This window comes from Agelaius phoeniceus, chromosome 16 (assembly GCF_051311805.1).
Source record: "Agelaius phoeniceus isolate bAgePho1 chromosome 16, bAgePho1.hap1, whole genome shotgun sequence".
Lineage (NCBI taxonomy): Eukaryota > Metazoa > Chordata > Aves > Passeriformes > Icteridae > Agelaius > Agelaius phoeniceus.
Window position 1 is genome coordinate 6,695,085 of NC_135280.1, and position 17,162 is coordinate 6,712,246.

At 43.6% G+C, this 17,162-nt stretch overlaps 1 long non-coding RNA gene across 1 annotated transcript in view; it reads right to left on the reverse strand.

Moving 5' to 3' along the window:
* LOC143695327 (uncharacterized) overlaps positions 1 to 17,162 on the reverse strand; it is a 66,607-nt gene that overhangs the window by 3,928 nt on the left and 45,517 nt on the right. Inside the window, exon 3 of the long non-coding RNA XR_013184423.1 lies at positions 308 to 383. This is a non-coding gene — a long non-coding RNA (uncharacterized LOC143695327). The remainder of the gene's footprint in view (positions 1 to 307; positions 384 to 17,162) is intronic.

Genomic DNA, 17,162 nt, shown 5'->3' on the forward strand with positions numbered 1-17,162 from the left:
GTAGCTCAAAGCTGTTCAGCAAAACATATTTAATTGAAATTCTTAATGAATGTTCAAGGCTGTATAAACTCCATGCCTGCTGCAGACTATCATCTACTATCAGCTTCCTGCTCAGCCAGGCTTTACCACTGACATTTCAGAGTACCCTGGAGGCTTTTAAACAGCAGTGCCTTTGTGTCCACTTCTTTTTTTAAATGTGACACACCCTCCCCACCTCTGTTTAAAGCATATGGGTATTATGGGCTTAAGGTTTTTCATAGCATCTCAAATGATGAGAAGATAATTGTCTGAATGTGAGGGAATTTACCATGAGGTTTCTGGGGTAGTCATCTCACATGTTCAACTTCTATGCTTCCTCAGAGGAGCCCAGAGCTTCAGTTCTTCTGTGAAAGAAATTACATGACCCTTAATTGACTTGATACATTTAAAATAAAATAGGATCATGTAAGATAACAAATCCTATAAACCCAAGTTTTTGTCAAAAGGTCCCTTCCAAAGCAGAACTTCTTTCAGCTTTTCTTCCTGAGAAATGGTATTTCTAAGCAAGCTTGATTGAGAGTGGTGTTCTTTGTATTCTTTCTCAGTGCTCTGGTATCAAACTCTTATCTTCAGCCATATTCAGTTACTGCTAAGAATGTGCCTCTCTTTAGCAAAGAAGCTACTGTGCCTGAAAGCTTCAGATTAATTGTTTATTGCTGAGATCCCAGCCCTCTGAGCCACTGCCAAAGGCAGTGACTTGTTCTGGGATGTCAGTGCAGTTTGTAATGGCTACATGGTCCTTGGGCAGTGGAAAGAAGAGATTTCTGATATGCAAAGTGCAGCTCAGAGTGACAGAGTCCCGAGATTGCACAGGGGTTTCTGCAACCAGAATTTAGTTTGGGCTTCTTTTATTACATTTGTGAAAGACAAGTGGCCCTTGCTGTTGTAACTGACTTAAAGACAACCCATTGACACATTAATGGATGTGTAAAAAGCCCTTTCTTCTCCATATTGTACTCCTAGCAAAGACAATATCTGTGAGAGCAGACTCTAACTGTATCTCTGTTATACATGCATGAAACTGGAATCCTTTGGGTTTGAAACAGGTCATTTGAAAGGAATAAGACTTATGCTTGGCTCCCTTTTGAATTAATACCCAGGTGATCCAAAGGGTGTCATGGGGACTTAGGCCATGAACTTTTTGCATTTGTGTTCTCCTCCATATGTCCAAGCCAAGATACCACTGATCATGCCAAACCTGGCAAAGTAGGCATCAACCCCCATCAAAAAAGTGGGACATGGAGTTAGAGACACAGAAGACAGGCCTAAGAAAATCCCAGATTTCCTATTGAGAAAAACAGAGCAAATGTCCTTCAGAAGAACATTGGCTCTTACTCTCCGCCTAGAGTGAAGAAAGGATGGCAAATGAACCAAATTATTCAGGAGGGTAGAAAAGATAAAGTGCTGCAAAGTAGAAAGTCAACACTATCAAATACTGGAAGACACTTCTTCAAGAGCAGAAAAGAATAGAGGTTAGAAAGAAAGACATCTCTGGCAAAAAATAAGCAGTGGAGAAAGTACACTTAAAAGGGTATGTCAAGAAGCAAATTAACCAAGAAAATTTAAACAGCCTTAGCAAATTGAAATATAAGTATGAGAAATATTCACACAAATGTGCTCTTGAATCCAATATGAAACTGCTTCCTGCACAAAAGACTGATCTGTGAGTTTGATAAATGCATCTGAAATTGAAGACAAAAGGTAATTGAGCAGTTCAGGATATAGCATTGAGATTAGTGGGACGTAGCAAGGATCAGAAGGAGGATTCATTTTGTTAACCTTAGAAATCAATGACCTGAAAAAGGAATGTTCAGCACAAGGATCAAACTCACTGACTCAAAACAAGAGTCCAGTGAGTGCAAAGCCAAAGAGCCATTAAATTCAGGTGATAAGCAAGAGTGTGGGCAGATAAAAAATGTATGCAATGAGAACTTTTTACAAGGAAATGCATTTAAGCACAGAAAGGTTCTGGAAATGCACAGTAGAAAAACATACAGCAAAAGAACTTCTGTTACTCTGTAATTTGTCATATAAACAATGGTGTTGGTTTGTGCAGTAATTGTGAGGACAAATCAGCCTTTTATCTTAAAAGCAGAGCATAAGGCTCCACGGCTGAATGGGTCAAGGCTGAATTTTGTCTTTCCTCTCTGGAAAGGAGACTACACAGCCCAAGCTGTGACCACAGTTTGATGACACGAGGCCTCTATAGTGTTTGCTGGGTGCTGTAGGAACAGAAGTTTTCTCAGCAAAAGGTGAAGAACTTCATATTTAAATGCTCAACTTTATTATTAGATAATCAGCCAACACTTCACCTTGATTTTTGTGCCAGTTTCCATGGAAACTGAAATGCCATCCTGCAGCTGTCACAAAATTGCTCAGATCCTGCAGATCTCAGTTTTGACAACACACCGTGCACTACAAATGTGGATTTTTAAATTGCAGCCACAAAAGTGGGGAACACAGAAGTTTCAGAAACTTCTTTCAGAGCTGGGTATACTCATCACCAGCATGTGTAATTCCTACAGCAGTGTGCACAAGGAGAGTAGTCACAGCAGATCATGGAATCATGAAATCATAGAATGGCCTGGGTTGGAAGGGACCTTAAAGATCATTTTATTCCACACCCCTGCCATGGTTGCACTAGACCAGGTTGCCACAAGTCCCATCCAACCTGGCCTTGAGCATTTCCAGCGATGGGGCATCCACAACTCCGGGCCTGTGTCTGTGTTGAGGGCCTCAACACCCTCACAGTAAACAGTGGTGTCTAAATTAAACCTCCTCTCTGTCAGTTTGAAGCCATTCTGCCTTGTCCTGTCACTACACGTTCTTGTAAAAAGTCTCTCCACTGTTCTTGTCATCTCCCTTCAGGTAGGGGAATCAGGTCAGCCCAAAGCCTTCCCTTTTCCAGGCTGAACAATCCCAGTTCTCTCAGCCTTCCCTCACAGCAGGGTGGCTCCATTCCTCTGATCACCACGGTGATCTCCTCTGGACTCATCCAACAGCTCCAGGCCCTCCCTGTGCTGTGCTGGGGGCAGCTCTGTGCTGGGGTCTCACCTGAGGGGTGCAGAACACCCTGCCTCTGTCTGGTGTTTTATAAAATACTGCAGTGGTACAACTGTCCCAGCTACAGGAGCAAACCATACTAGAGCACTAGAGAAAAGACCAGCCCAGCCAAATAATTTTCTAATGCATTTACTCACAGCAGTCTTGGGAGGCAGAGAAGTGATATTATCACAGCTCAGAGGAGGCAGAAGGGAGCCATGCAGAGATATGGAGCTTGCTCGAGCACAGGCAGCTCCAAATACCTGCATAAAATTCGAGATTAAAAAGATTACAGCCGTCTACCAAATCCTTGTCCTTCTGTTGGAAATTATATAACTTTACTAATTTTTAATTAATGACTTTAATTAATTTAAAATAATTGGTTTTATTTAATCATAACCAGTGTATTAATTATAAGCAATGTGTTAAATCACTTTTAGCCAGAACTTAGCATGAGCAGGTATTGGGGGAATACAGCTTGGGAAAATTACAGAAACTTAAAGTTTTGGTAAACTAACTTTGATATGCGTCAATGAGCAATGCCTGAGAGAGTGACGTATTGCTGAAATTGGATACAAGAAGGGAAGAATTTATGGACTACAAAGATGTTTTTAAGAACCAGAAGGTAAAGAAGAAGATAAGACTCAGTATATTTGTGTTGGAAAATCCCTGCTGGAGGAAAAAAGAAACTAAAAAAACTAAAAATATGAATTAGCGGGAACGGTGAGAAATCCATAACCAAGAGAGAACAGAATGCTAATTAAAGAACTAATTGTGTGATTTGGAATCAGTGAACACTAATCTCTTTATTTGCTAAAAATATACAAACAGGTGAAGAAGTTTTGTATCAGCATCTTGTGCAGAGGCCAGAAAATTTTGTCAGCCACACACACACCCCCCTCTTGAGCAAAAACAAAGCAACACCTTCCTCGCTGGCACTAAAAGGTGTCAGAGGGTTTATCTACCCCGGAGGGTTTAAAAAGGCGCTGTTGGAGTTTATTTCCCCGGCGGGCTCGGGGGTTTGCTGCGGCCCGCGGTGTGAGGGCGGCTCCGGGCCCAGGCCAGGCCCCGCGGCGCATGCGCCGGCCGGCAGGGGGCGCCCGCCGCGCGGGGATCGGGGATCGCCCTCGGCCGCCTCAGCGTCATGGCCGCCACACGGGACAGGGGACACAGGACAAGGGACGGGCTGAGGGGCGGCCGCCGTCCTGAAAAATAGCGGCGACCCGTGCAGCCCTGAGAGCACACTCGGGGTCATCACCGCCCCGAAGGCCGAGGTCACCACTGTGCCAAAACGCTGTCCTGTCCAGCCCGTCAGTACATGGATGGATTGGATGGATGGACTGAGCATGCTATGCGCTCCTCAGAAAGAATTTTCTCTACTTCGCTCAGTGCACTTGAGTGCCCCGTCCCACCATCCCTCAGTGGGACACGCTGTGTGATTAGGAACTGAGGGACAAGGTCCATCCTGTGAGCAGCAGCAGCGTCACTCCCATGGAGGAGAGCAGCTGTGGATTCTAGAATCACCCATGTTGGAAACAAGATCATCAAGTCCAACCACTCCCCCAGCACTTTCAAGGGCACCGATGAAGCACATCCCCGGGTGCCACATCCATACATCCTTTAAAGCCCTCCAGGGATGGGGACTCCACTGCCTTCCTGTTCCAGTGCTTGATAACCTTTTGGTGAAGAAATTTTTCCTAATATCCAATTAAATTTTTTTTGGTGCAACTTGAGGCCATTCCTCTTATCCCATCATTTTTCATTTGGTGAAGTAGTGATGTTAGGGGCATTTCAATCTACAATGACCTAAATTAAGGACAACAATGAAAGCAGCCCACAGAATAAAACACAGCTGAGTGTAAACATTTATAGAAATCACCTGAGGGTGCCCATGACTTCAGTGGAAGGTCTCAGAAAGAGGGAAGCAGAAGGAGGAACAAACAGGCACATTCTGGTTTAATAACTCTGTAAGATTGGTCCTTTGTGGTAATATAAATTAGGACTTTGTCATTTAAGGAATCTTTTCAGGCATAATTAAGATACAAAATGAGAATAGACCACAGCAATAAAAGTTCTCTTATCTGATCAAAAGCACGCACTTAATAGCAAAAAAAATGAATATTATGCCATAGGTTTTTAATGTCTTTTCAGTCGCCTGTCCTTAATCTATTCTTCTTTCATTATATGCAAAGCACTTACAATATTTTTAATAAAATCAAAAAGGAAAAATAATCTAAAAATCCAAATGCACTTGCTAATTAAATAGCAATGCCCTTACTTCCATTCAGGCAATCTCGATAAATTACAGTCTTCCCATACTAATTAACTTCAAGTTTAATGGATTTCTCTCACCACCGCAAGCTATGTAACAAAACACAACATGCTCAACTTTACAAAAACAAGTCAATATTGAAACTGGTCGCTTGATTCTGCTCCAGCAGAGCACTCAAGCACGTGTGTCAGTGCAAACACAGGAGGGGCAGCTCCCTGTGGTGGTGGAAAGTGCCGATGGAAAGGTGAGCAGCACAAGAGCCGATGCTCAGGACCACGCTGTACATGTGCAATGAGCTCCTGCGCCTGCAGAACTCATGTCTAACGCCAAAAAGCACTTTTTAGCCACTATCAGGTTTTTCCCACCCTCAGTGAACTCACTTGCAATGAATGCAGGGTATTTTCATGGGTCATAGGGGACTGGTTTATGACAGACAGCATGGCCTGTTCTCTGCCATCCCAGACAAGTGTCCCATGTAGGAACTGCAGCCACAAACAGGGATTGAGCTGCACTTCTGAACTGAACCCCATCAACACAGAAACACAGGCTCTCTATGCTCTCTATTTGCATGTTAGACTGGCTTTTTTTGTATTTAGTCAGACCATTAAAATAGGATATTTCTGTTACTAAATTGTCTGCTTATTGGGGAGTTCATAAAGGTTACCAGAAAGTAAGTTTGAGTTAAAACATTGTGAAAATGTGACAGCAGTCACCCAAGATGGTATCAGAAAATGAATGCCAGCCCCTGATCCTGGGGAAGGGAGATGGGTCAGTGTAGTCTCCCTGAGCCACCAGGGAAACACTTGGAGGGAAACAGCTCGAGTTTTGAATCTGAAATTATTCCAGGCAGCTCTACTTGTGGAATTTTGAGTGATTTTTTTCCCTTTTAATGGCAGTAGGATATCAGTGCTCTACCCTGTCAAACAACTGCAAGATTCAACTTATGGATAAAATTATTCATACTTGGTAAATGAGTGTTTCATATCACAGGTCCACCTCCACAGCAGAAGTGAGGCATCCATTTCCCAGAGACACCTCAGATAGGCCCTGCATTCTGAACAATCCCCAAGACCAATCCAGACCACACAGCTTGGATGGGGAGGGGGGAAACTTTCACAGCAAGCTGATTTGCAAATAACCATTATTTTATTCAGGCACTGTTATCTTTTCTGTTCTGTTCTTTCCTTCTCTTTGGCTTGTTAATAAGTAGTGGGGAAAACCTGCTTGCAGACAGGAAGACACCATATAATTAAAGGTAAAGTATTCTATTTAATTCTGTAAGAAAAACATCAATTTTCCTAATACACCGTGTGAAATGTGAAAAATCAGGTAAGCAGTGCATACATTTTTTATTAATATGAGGACCCTGAACTATTACTAATGAACTACAGAAAGAAAAGACAGGACTCAGTAGGAAAATACCATCCATTAAATGTCTCCCTGGGGATCAAATGACACTTACAATTGAAAGACATTAACTACCTCCTACATTTCAATTGGTTACCAGCAGGATGCCTATTTGTAGAGATTTGTGCTGCCTGTACTCTGTTAGTGTTAGATGCCACATTAATATTTTCTAACCTTTGCAGTAGATATTGCTCCTTTTTTTCACAGACCAGCAGCCTGATTTTACCTTTTAAAACTGTTGATCCTGTTAAAGAATGAGCATAAGAGCAACTCTGTGAGTGTGCAGGGGTCTGCTGAAGCCAATAGACCTGCTGAACATGTTCTGAATGTTTTCTGATACACGTTACCCTTTACAACAAGACTTCCCAGGTTCCTTTTGTAAAAGCGTACCTGTCTTTTACTAAATGCCTATCACCAAAGATCAAAAGGCTTTTGAAATATTTCCCCTAAGAAAGGCAAAAAATAAGAACTTTGAAATTCATTCATTTCAAAACTGATTAATCAAAGGCAGCTCTTTGATCAGTAAAGGAAGTCCTTGGTTCCAAAACAATGAGCACTTTAATAGGGAGAGATTGCACCTTGCTGGGTGTGTTGTCCTTGAGGCAGGTGTTGGGCTCTCATGGGTGTCACCACCAGGACAACAAGGCACATCAACTTTTCATTATTGTACCACCTGAAAACTCAACACCTCCTCCCCATGCCTCTATATCTGTTACCTCCATTTAGCTTCACAGTATGTGGTAATGTTTGCATTAGAGCTCCCTGTGGTTTTATTTACATATGTATATGTCTGTATGTGTGTATAGATACACACATCCAGGCATATACATGTATTCCTGCAATATCTACTGCCATTCAAATGAGAAATGTGCAGTGATTTCTTCCTGCAGTGGATTTTATGTGACTTCTATAAAAAATAAAATAAAAACAAAAGTGTAGTCGCAAATATAAGAGATTAAGCAGCAATGTCAGGGTCTGAGAGGAGAGATTACAGATCCCACATCTGCAGATGTTTGCAGCTGCTGGCAGTCCTCTGATTTAAGGAGCTGTTCTCCCATGTCACTGCAGGACAGGCAAACTTCTGCCACAAATAATCATCAAGAGATGATTAGAGACTCTTAGAGACTATTTTGGATCAAATGGAGCCTGTTCAATACTTGCCATGCCCATTGCAGAGGTGGTCACAGTTGGGTGACAGGTGAACTAAAACTGTCCTTGGAGTACAGAACCCTTCAGGACAGAAGGGACAATGAGGACACTCAAGAGCCACACTAAACCAGCAGGAATTCATCCCTTACATGCTGCTCATTAGGAGTTACTACAAGATGATGAATTGTCAATGACTTTGGGGAGGGTCATAGGGGCAATAGGAAAGCAGTGGATATATGTTATTAACATATATATTGTATGATATTGTTACTAACAGCCAACATTCTATTGGTTTTCACACCACAGACAGAACACATTATGTAAAAGTGAAATAATTCCTGGGGACTGACTGTCATGTAAGGTGAAACAACTCCCAAAGAAAGCTTTTAAATTAAAAAAAAAAAAGAAAAAAAAAAAAAGAAGAAAAAGAAGAAACAAAGTGCTGCAGTATAAGGACATTAAAAAGGGACTTTCTGTCCAGAAAGAGATGTAAGAAGGCATTGCATCCTTCAGGGAAATATCAAAGTGAAGCTAAAAGCATTATAAGTATGAGGGAATTCTACAACTTTGGAATTTTCTGGGTAACATCTGTGCTTCTGTAAAACATTCATACTCTTGAGAGTCAATGAGGAAGACAATGATAATCAAGGCCTGTGTACAACATTTCAGGATATGTGGGTGGGTGCCATTGTTCACTGGCAGTGACACAGCAATTTCATCACCCTCTGGAAGTGACAAAGCCAACGTGCAGTGAGAGGGGTGTGAACTCACCGCTCATCTGCTCCTCTCCTTTTTCAGGTAGATGCTCCTCCATGCGAGGTTCTGCTGGCCCCTGCCCCTGCCTTGGCTCTGCCCCCCTGAGCAGCCCACAGGAGCATTCCCTAGGTCACACCAGCAGTCCCCTGGGAGCAGCTCACACCCACCACATGGCTACTTTGTGCCACCAAAGGTGTCTGTGCTCGGGCAAACCCCTTCTGCCAGCAAAGAGGAAGGGGCAGCAGCCTTGGGCACAGCAGCATTGGGGAACACACCTGAATCTGTAGCATCTTCTGTGTGCTCAGCTGAACCTGCAGAGGGCCATCTGCCCAGGGCCCCTGCTGCCCCTTGTGAGTGCAATCAGCTGCTTCACACAGAGGAATTCAGGGCCTTAGCTGATGTGCTCTCAGCTCACACCCTGCTCTACTCACTAATTGTTTACAGGAGCTTTGAGTCAACTTTTCTGTTTTCTTCCCTCTCTTGCTAGAACAGCAAATCTACTATCAGTAATTCAGGCAATAGTGTCTCCTGGATAAAATGAACATACAGATGCCCCCCTGCAAACCCAGATGAGTGGCCACCTGTTTATTACAGTAACATATTCCAGTGTTTGAGCCAGCAGAGATACTTGAAAGAAAACAGAGCTGAGCAAGCCTGTTAGACTCCATCAATAAATGTACAGCAGGTTTGTCATTTTACAGAACTGCATCTCCTGTTATGTCCCAGACTCTCTGGGAGACTTGAAATACCAAATCCCAGGCTAATATATGAAGGTCTGACTCCCCTGTGGTCAGTTCTTGTTAACATCAGCTAAAAAGCCTAAAAAATATTCAATCCCAAATGTTCAGCTCTTAGAGGATCACAGAGGGTAATTCAGGTTGGAGGGCAGCCCAGGAAATCTCCATGTGCAACCTGCTGCTCAGAGCAGTGCCAGCCTGAGGTCAGACCAGGTGGCTCAGGGCTTTGTCCAGTCAGGTTCTGAAAGCTTCCAAGAATGGAAACTTCACAGCCCTGCTAGCAGCCTGCTCTGCTGCTTGAGCGTCATCTTGGGAAAACAGTTTTCCTTGCACTCAGTGTGAATCTCTCTTGTACAGTTTATGCCTGCTGTCTCTGATCCTTCCACCAATTTCAGTGGAGAATCTGGCTCTGCCTTTTGGAGACTTTACCATCACAGGGCTTTTTATTCCCACATGAAGAGTTTGTATTGATCCTTCTTGAATTTCGTATGGCTCCTGCTGGCCTTTCAGCCTATCAAGGTCCCTCTGAGTGGCTGGTCTGCCCTCAAGCTACAGACAGATAGCACCTGGAAATTGGTGTCACCTGAAAACTTGACAAAAGCATGCTCCATCCCCTCCTCCAGGTCACTGGTAAAGGTCACAAACAGGACAGGTCCCAGGACAGATACCAGAGTACCACACTTGGTATATGCCTATGGGTGTGCCTGGGATCAACATGCTGAGTTATCTGGTTCTTTGAGTTCTCTGTCCATCCAGAATGTAATGTCCCACACTAGCCAGACTGTCTAGGAGACTGATGAAAGCCTTGCTGAAGTCAAGGTAGATGACAGGCAGGCTCCTCACCCACACACAAATGCTGTTGGTTCATCACTGAAGGCAATCAGGTCAGGCAGGCCTGCTTCCTCAATCTGTGCTGGCTGCTCCTGAGCCCCTCCTCCTCCTTGTGTCCCAGGAATCACAGCTATGTGGTGCACAGACAGTGGAAAATACACATTCCACTAGAAATTCCCATTCAGCACTAACCATGGCTTGGCTGGTGCCACAGAGAGCCCTCTCCTAGCTGAGCAGGACCTACCAGCTAATACAGCTCAGCCATAAGGAGTGAGGGAACACTTCCATCAGAGAGTCAGACTTGGAAATAGTTCACAATTAACATGAAAAACTTAGCATACTGTTTAAGGCAATGAGTGCATTTAATCAACTACTTCTAGAAGAGACATACAAAATAATTTTTTGGAAAATCTTTCTACTCTAGAAATTGCTGTTTCTTACACAACAACCCAAATTTTGATGTATACTGTGGCTGTTTCATAGTGCTGTATAATTTTTAAAACAGATGGGGCTTGTTTAGTTCCAAAGCTCTTGAGTACGCTGGTTTTAAATACAAATCTGGAAAATTTCCACCTAATTTGTGCTTCAAATTTTGCCTGATTTCACAGCAGCTGGATATGTTTCCCTGACTCATGTACTCTCTGAACACGGCCTGTACCTGCATATGCACATTGATCTTCAAGACAGATACAGAGCCATGGAATGCAAATGTTTTCTCAGTGTACATGTGGGACAACATTACTACTTTCATGAGATTTTACTTGAGTTTCTAAGGCAGGCATGGCATTAAGGATTCACATTCACTCCTTTATCTATGCAGCACATAGCACACTTGTGAAACTGTTGTAGAATTTTCTGAGAATTTACTTTCTTATTTTAAACAAGACAATTTTTTACATTCCTTTAACATTATAACCAAGTGCCTTTGTACCATCTGTCGACTTACATGGAGCCATAAAAGCATTCTAAGATAATCTAATATACTTTTTATATGCTGGTGAGTGCCACAATTTAAAATATTTCTAATTCAGATATGACATGGCTACCAATCAGTGTGCAGTATCAGAGGACAAATAAGTATTTTCTCTTTCTAATGATATACAACACTGCAACATATCAAAAAATACAACATATTAGTTACCAACCCAGCACTGAATCTTACAAGTCATGAAGTTTTGGAGCATGACACTGCATTGTTCAGATGTGGGAAAGCCTGCAGAGCCAAAGCCACAACAGTTTAAATGTGATATATTTTTTAGCCTAGAAATGCTGGGGATATATGTGGCAATATATTTTTTAAAATTGCTTCCTTTCTCTTGAAAGGGAAGAAAGATTGTTAAGTTTTATTGTGGCGCAGAGAGAATCACATCAGCTCTGAGAGGAAATAACACTGCAATCAAAGAGTCTTCAAGAGTGCATCAAAGATCCAGGAGGGTGCACTGAAACAACTCCTCACCTTCTCTCCATGGATTCAAGGAGGATGAGCTCTGGTGCTCTGCAAGAGTCAGAGACACCATGAGGAGAGGGAGGAAAACAAGGGTCCTTACATTCCAACACCTTGAATGCAGTTCACCTGAGAACCCTCAACCCATTCTGCTGTTGACATTCTCCTCCTCTCTCTAATACCTGAATATAGCATTTAATGTCACAGCCTGGAAGATGAATGTCACATAGACCATCTGAAAAGAAAACAAAACAAAAAAGGGGCTTTGTTTTAGTGGATTGAGAGGAAATTGCACACAATAAAGCATTTTTATCTTTTATCACAAAATTGTGTCAATAGTGCATGGACAATTTTAGAAGCCCAGAGAAGAGGTAAGGCCATGGGCAGTTCTGAAAGCCAACAAAGTAGGAGGGGTCCTGCCAGGAACAACTCCACCTCTGCTTTGGAAAGTTGTGCATCTACTTTCCTGCTTATCAAGATGGCTTTTATGAAATAAACAACCCACAAGTGCAGAATTTCACTTATTTTGAATGCACCTTTGCAGTTCTTTGTCTTTTTGGACTTTTATAACGAGTTATTAAAAATGTTTGTCAGAGTACCATGCTAGCTGTACAGACTCAGGTATTTGGAGGCACTGCAGATCTGCCAGTAACTCAGGGCAAGCAGCAAAGATGCTCTTAGAGTACAAAGCTCTAGAGACATACAGTAAACATATATATGTGGATCATATGACAAGGGGCATCTTCCACCTGCCTCTGACTGCCCCATAAGCACTGCAGATGAACTTTCCCCATCTCTGTTCCAATATTCTAAAGAACACAGATTTTTCAGCAATATCACAAATAATACAGACCTCTAAACAACAATATGAATTTCCAGTTTTGTGTACGCTCTGTGCAAGGTCTTGATTAACAGCACCTCAGGTGCCACTCTCTTGTCCCTGGAAAACTCAGCTATGCTCCTACCTCAGAAACCTGTGGGAGAGATAGATCCAGACACTGCAGATGGAAATGGCAGCTAAGTAAAGCATTTCACTTCCAAACTACCTCACTGCACAGGAAACTCCTGCATAGACACTCCTTAGTCATCATTGTTTAAACCCAAGTCAAGGATTTTCATACACTTCCTCCTCGCTCCTTCATGTGTGCTTTATTTCAAAGCCCCAGACAACACTCACAGATCTGGCACATAGTCACACAATTGTAATCACACAATTGCTAAATAGTCTAAATAATGTTTCAGACAAAGATTCTTCAGAACTCACACTGGTGTCAAAGGACTCCAAGGACAGGAGACTGGAGGTAAACCAGAGATGGGAAAGGGGATGAAGCTGGTATTTTGAACAGTGTGCTGCAGGGCTGGTGCAGGAACTGTGGCAGCTTGAGAGACATGTGAGTCAACAAGTAATGGTCCCAACCACCCAATTCCTTTATCTGTCCTCTCATGTAAGCCAGGTACACGTGTTTACTCCCCAAGGGCAAGATACAGCAATGAGCTGGATCAGCAGCATGTTGACTTCTGATTGGAAACATCTCCCATTTGTACCAGGTTTCTGCTAAGACATTTAGTGTCCAATTTGCAAAAATATATGTGCATACTTAAAGCCTATCCTTGACAGCCTGCCAGCTCTTGTGCTGAGGAATTCAATCCAGAAACCCAGAGCTGCTAGGCTCTGTGTGGCTTGCTTGCTCACTCACTCTCACACAAAAAAAGAATGGAATTCTCTTCAGAATAGAAGGCTCCTACTGAAAGTGGATCTGTTATGGAAACCTGCCATGCCTCCTAAGGGTGCTGCCTTGTGGAAAGCCACAGCCTAGATCTGCATGTGACCAGGTCATGTCCTGCAGGCATGTGTGCACCACATCCAAGGGGTGTGGATGTTGCTGCCCTGCAGGAGAGCCCTGCCTGTTTCTCAGTCCGTGTAAAAGCACTGGGCCCTGGGGCTGTGTGTGCTGAAGGATGTGCCTGTGCTATTTGAGCTCCTCGAGAAACCCCAGCAGTTCAAACATGGGAGTGTGTTTTATCTTTGTGTTAGGCTGCTGACACTGGGCTGGGTTATGAAAACCAACCTTGCACTAGACAGGATAGGTAATAAGGCAGATGAACATTGAGTAAACAGGGACAGGCTGCAAAGCCCTCCCTATTCTGTTATTAAGAAGCCTTGCACACTCCATGCTTTAAACAAAGGTGAGATTTTCCATTGTTTGAAACCAGTCATTAAGATGCTCCTCCACCCTAAATCTCTGCCTATTACCAATACACCAGAAACTTCTGTGTTCAGGCTTGAAATGGCATGGGTTCTGCATGCCTTTGCACTTCTATGCTCCAGGGGCTACCTGAGAAGTGTCCTCACAGGGTTTTCAGCCCAGGTTTGAAGACCCTATGACATTCAAATGGATGAGAGGCTTCAGAGAAGTGTCTGAACTTCAGGCTACTCCTCTGAACTGCACTCCCATGTCAGCCCCTGAGGAGTCCAGCCATCATTTTTTGAACCTTATTAACTACAGCTTAAGGGAAATAGCTATAGATTTTATTTATCAGGGACATTCTGCCATGTGCAGCAATGCTCTCTGCATTCATTTCCTTTTTTTTGCAAGGTTTCAGCATTGCACATTATTTAGGCATCAGACCTGAACGCAAATAATTGTACAATAAAAAGTGGTGACTCAACAGGTTATTGCCACAATAACTCCTCCACCCCCACTGTGTACAGAGTTAGCTTGGTTACTTACCCCAGAGATGAAGGTAGTTCCATTCCTAACCACTGAGAGCCATTTATCATCCCCAAGGCAGGAGTGTACATCTCTCATCAGTGTTATTGAGGCCACAAGGCATGCTCCAAACTGACAGAGGAGAGAGGGAAACCTCTGCTTTCAACTACAAACAAATCATTCAAACATACCTCTGTCATGTTGCTTCTCCCATTCTTAGTTTACAAGCAGATGCAGAGCTTACACTGGGAAGGCAGAGCAGGTGGAAGCATTCCATCCCCTCATACTCTCCACTGTTCTGTTTCCTCCTTTGGTGCCCTCTTCCATTTGACATTGTACCCCACAGACACTGGGAGGGGGCAATTTCTGAGTCTTTCTTACTAATTTCTGACAGATTCACAAAACTAAACAGGAGAAAAGGAAAAAGGAACACGTGGATTCATTGATGCAAACACACACTACACGTACAAGTTTGCCACAATACAGGTGGGAGAACAGAGACAGAACCCCATGAAGAGATTGTGCTTCTAAAATCTTGCAGAATTACAGAGCCTCACAACCCACCCAGATTCACACAACATGATGGAAAATTCCCTATCTCTGCATTACAGCTTCAGCCACAGTTAGAGCAGACTGGAAAAGACAGCTTTAAGAGTAGGGAATAACCTAACAGCTTTTCAGTGGAGTACAGGAGCCTCACTTTTCTCTTCTGTTAGAGTTTCAAAGTCTCTGCAGTTTACATTTACAAAGAAAAAAATTAACAAACACAGTGAGGGAAGGCGGCCAAAATGCAGAGCAAGCCTCTGGGGTACAGCAATTCTCCCTCTCTCTCTCTCCAGACACCTCAGAGTCCCCCCCAACCCCATGGAATTCCAGACCCATACAAAGGAGCAGGGACTGAAGGCACCATGTGCCCAGGCAGCCCTGGCATGGCTGGAATCCCCCTGCACACAGCCATTCCTGCTCATTTGACTTTTTAGTGCTTGTGACTCCCCTTCCAGGAGCTCATTACAGCAGCTCTCCCCGTCACATCTCAGTGCACGCCAGAGGAGGCTGCCCTTTCATCTCTCTGTTTTTTTAAGCTAAGCTTTAGCACATCAGGGGGAACATCTTTGAAATCCTAACTGATTCCCACTGGAAATGGTGCCAAGTGAAAGCATCATTTCCCACAGACATTTTCTTTCCCCAGGGCCACAGGCAGGCTCAGCTCAGCCCTGTCCACGGTGTCACCTAGAAACAAAACAAGCCCAAACCCAGCTTGCCCTCTCTCCCAACAATATTTTCTGGGTCTGTCTGGAGGCAGACAACTCTCCCAGCCCAGCCCAGCTGAAAGCATGGTGGTGGCAGAGGGCAGCAGCAGAGCTCCCAAGACAGCTCTGAGAGCTTTTTGAAGCTCATTTGGCCTCGGCTTGGGCACTTCAGCCCAAATTCTGTGCCAGAGTTTTATGGTTTGGTGCTTTGTGCTGGAGCATCCCTGGAGTGGGGGAACAAATGGTGCCTCCAGACACGAGCCCAGCTCTGGGCACTGCTCCTGCCTGGGGCACACCAGACCCTGGGGCTGGAGTGAGGCTTCCCCACACCCACCACCCTGGCACTTTGTGTTTTCAAGCAACATTGAGAAGAAATATTTAGCTACAGTGAGGAACTTAGTCTCATTATCTGTGTGGCCTTTTTGATGAATTATAAAGAGCTCCTGCTGCTTGCTAAGCATGTTCCAGATGCCACGCCACAGGCAGAGGTTTTTTGGTTTTTTAAGTGAAAGAAATGTTTTTTCCAGAGGTTTGCTGTAAATTATAGAATTAACTTTGTGCACTGTGGGTCGGGTGCTCTTGCCAGCATGGAAACACTTGTACAACACTCAGGACATGTATGTATTCCAGGATTTGTTTTAGGGAATACATGATCATTCTCTTTATCACACCTACATAGCCTCATTTTTTTTTTTTTTGATTTTTCACAATCTTTAATTTCTTCTCAAAACATCCCTATGAGACAAGATATTTTATTATTCCCTTTTTTCCCCCACAGAGAAACTTTAGGATTTTTATGGATCACAAAATGATTTAGGTGCTTAAGTAGAAAATGGAACCCTAAATCCCACTGAAATGAACTGGAGATAAGTCCTCAATAGGACTGAAATGCTTTAATACTTCACTACATTTCTGCCTAAAGTGCTTTGCCCAAGGTCATAAAAGACTCCTGGAAAAACACCTCCCAACTCCACAACTTGCCCAGTATAGTCTCCTTCTGGAAATGTAGCGATTTTGCGAGGTCATTTGGGAAAACAAGACACACCCGTTGTGTTAGCTGAGCCCGATGGGCAGCAGGTATCTCTCCAGAGCACAGCACATCAATGCAGCTATTCTGCTTCCCAGCTCGTTTGGAAGCAGCCTGGAAATCCCAGCACAGGAGTGCTTTGTGTCTGGCCAACATCACCTAGAGCAGAGCAGAGGCTTGAGCCAAAATCCCAGGAGTTCCACCCAGTTCCTCAACCACAAGGGCAGTTCTCCTCACGTCATCCCTCTCCCATCTGGGGGTTCAGGATGAATGAACAGTGCTTTTTCAAGCACCACAGAGAGTGTTTGATGTGGTGGGGCCTGAATTGACTCTTTCAAAGTCCCTGAACTTCTTCTATCCTCATAGAAAAACAAAAGTCTTCAGATTTTTTGTTTTAAATTCAGATCTAGTTACTGCTGAGCTCTGGAAGCAGCATGCACACACAGAAAGCTTTATGCCTCCCTGACTGGTGTCAGGCAGAAAGTAAATTATTTATG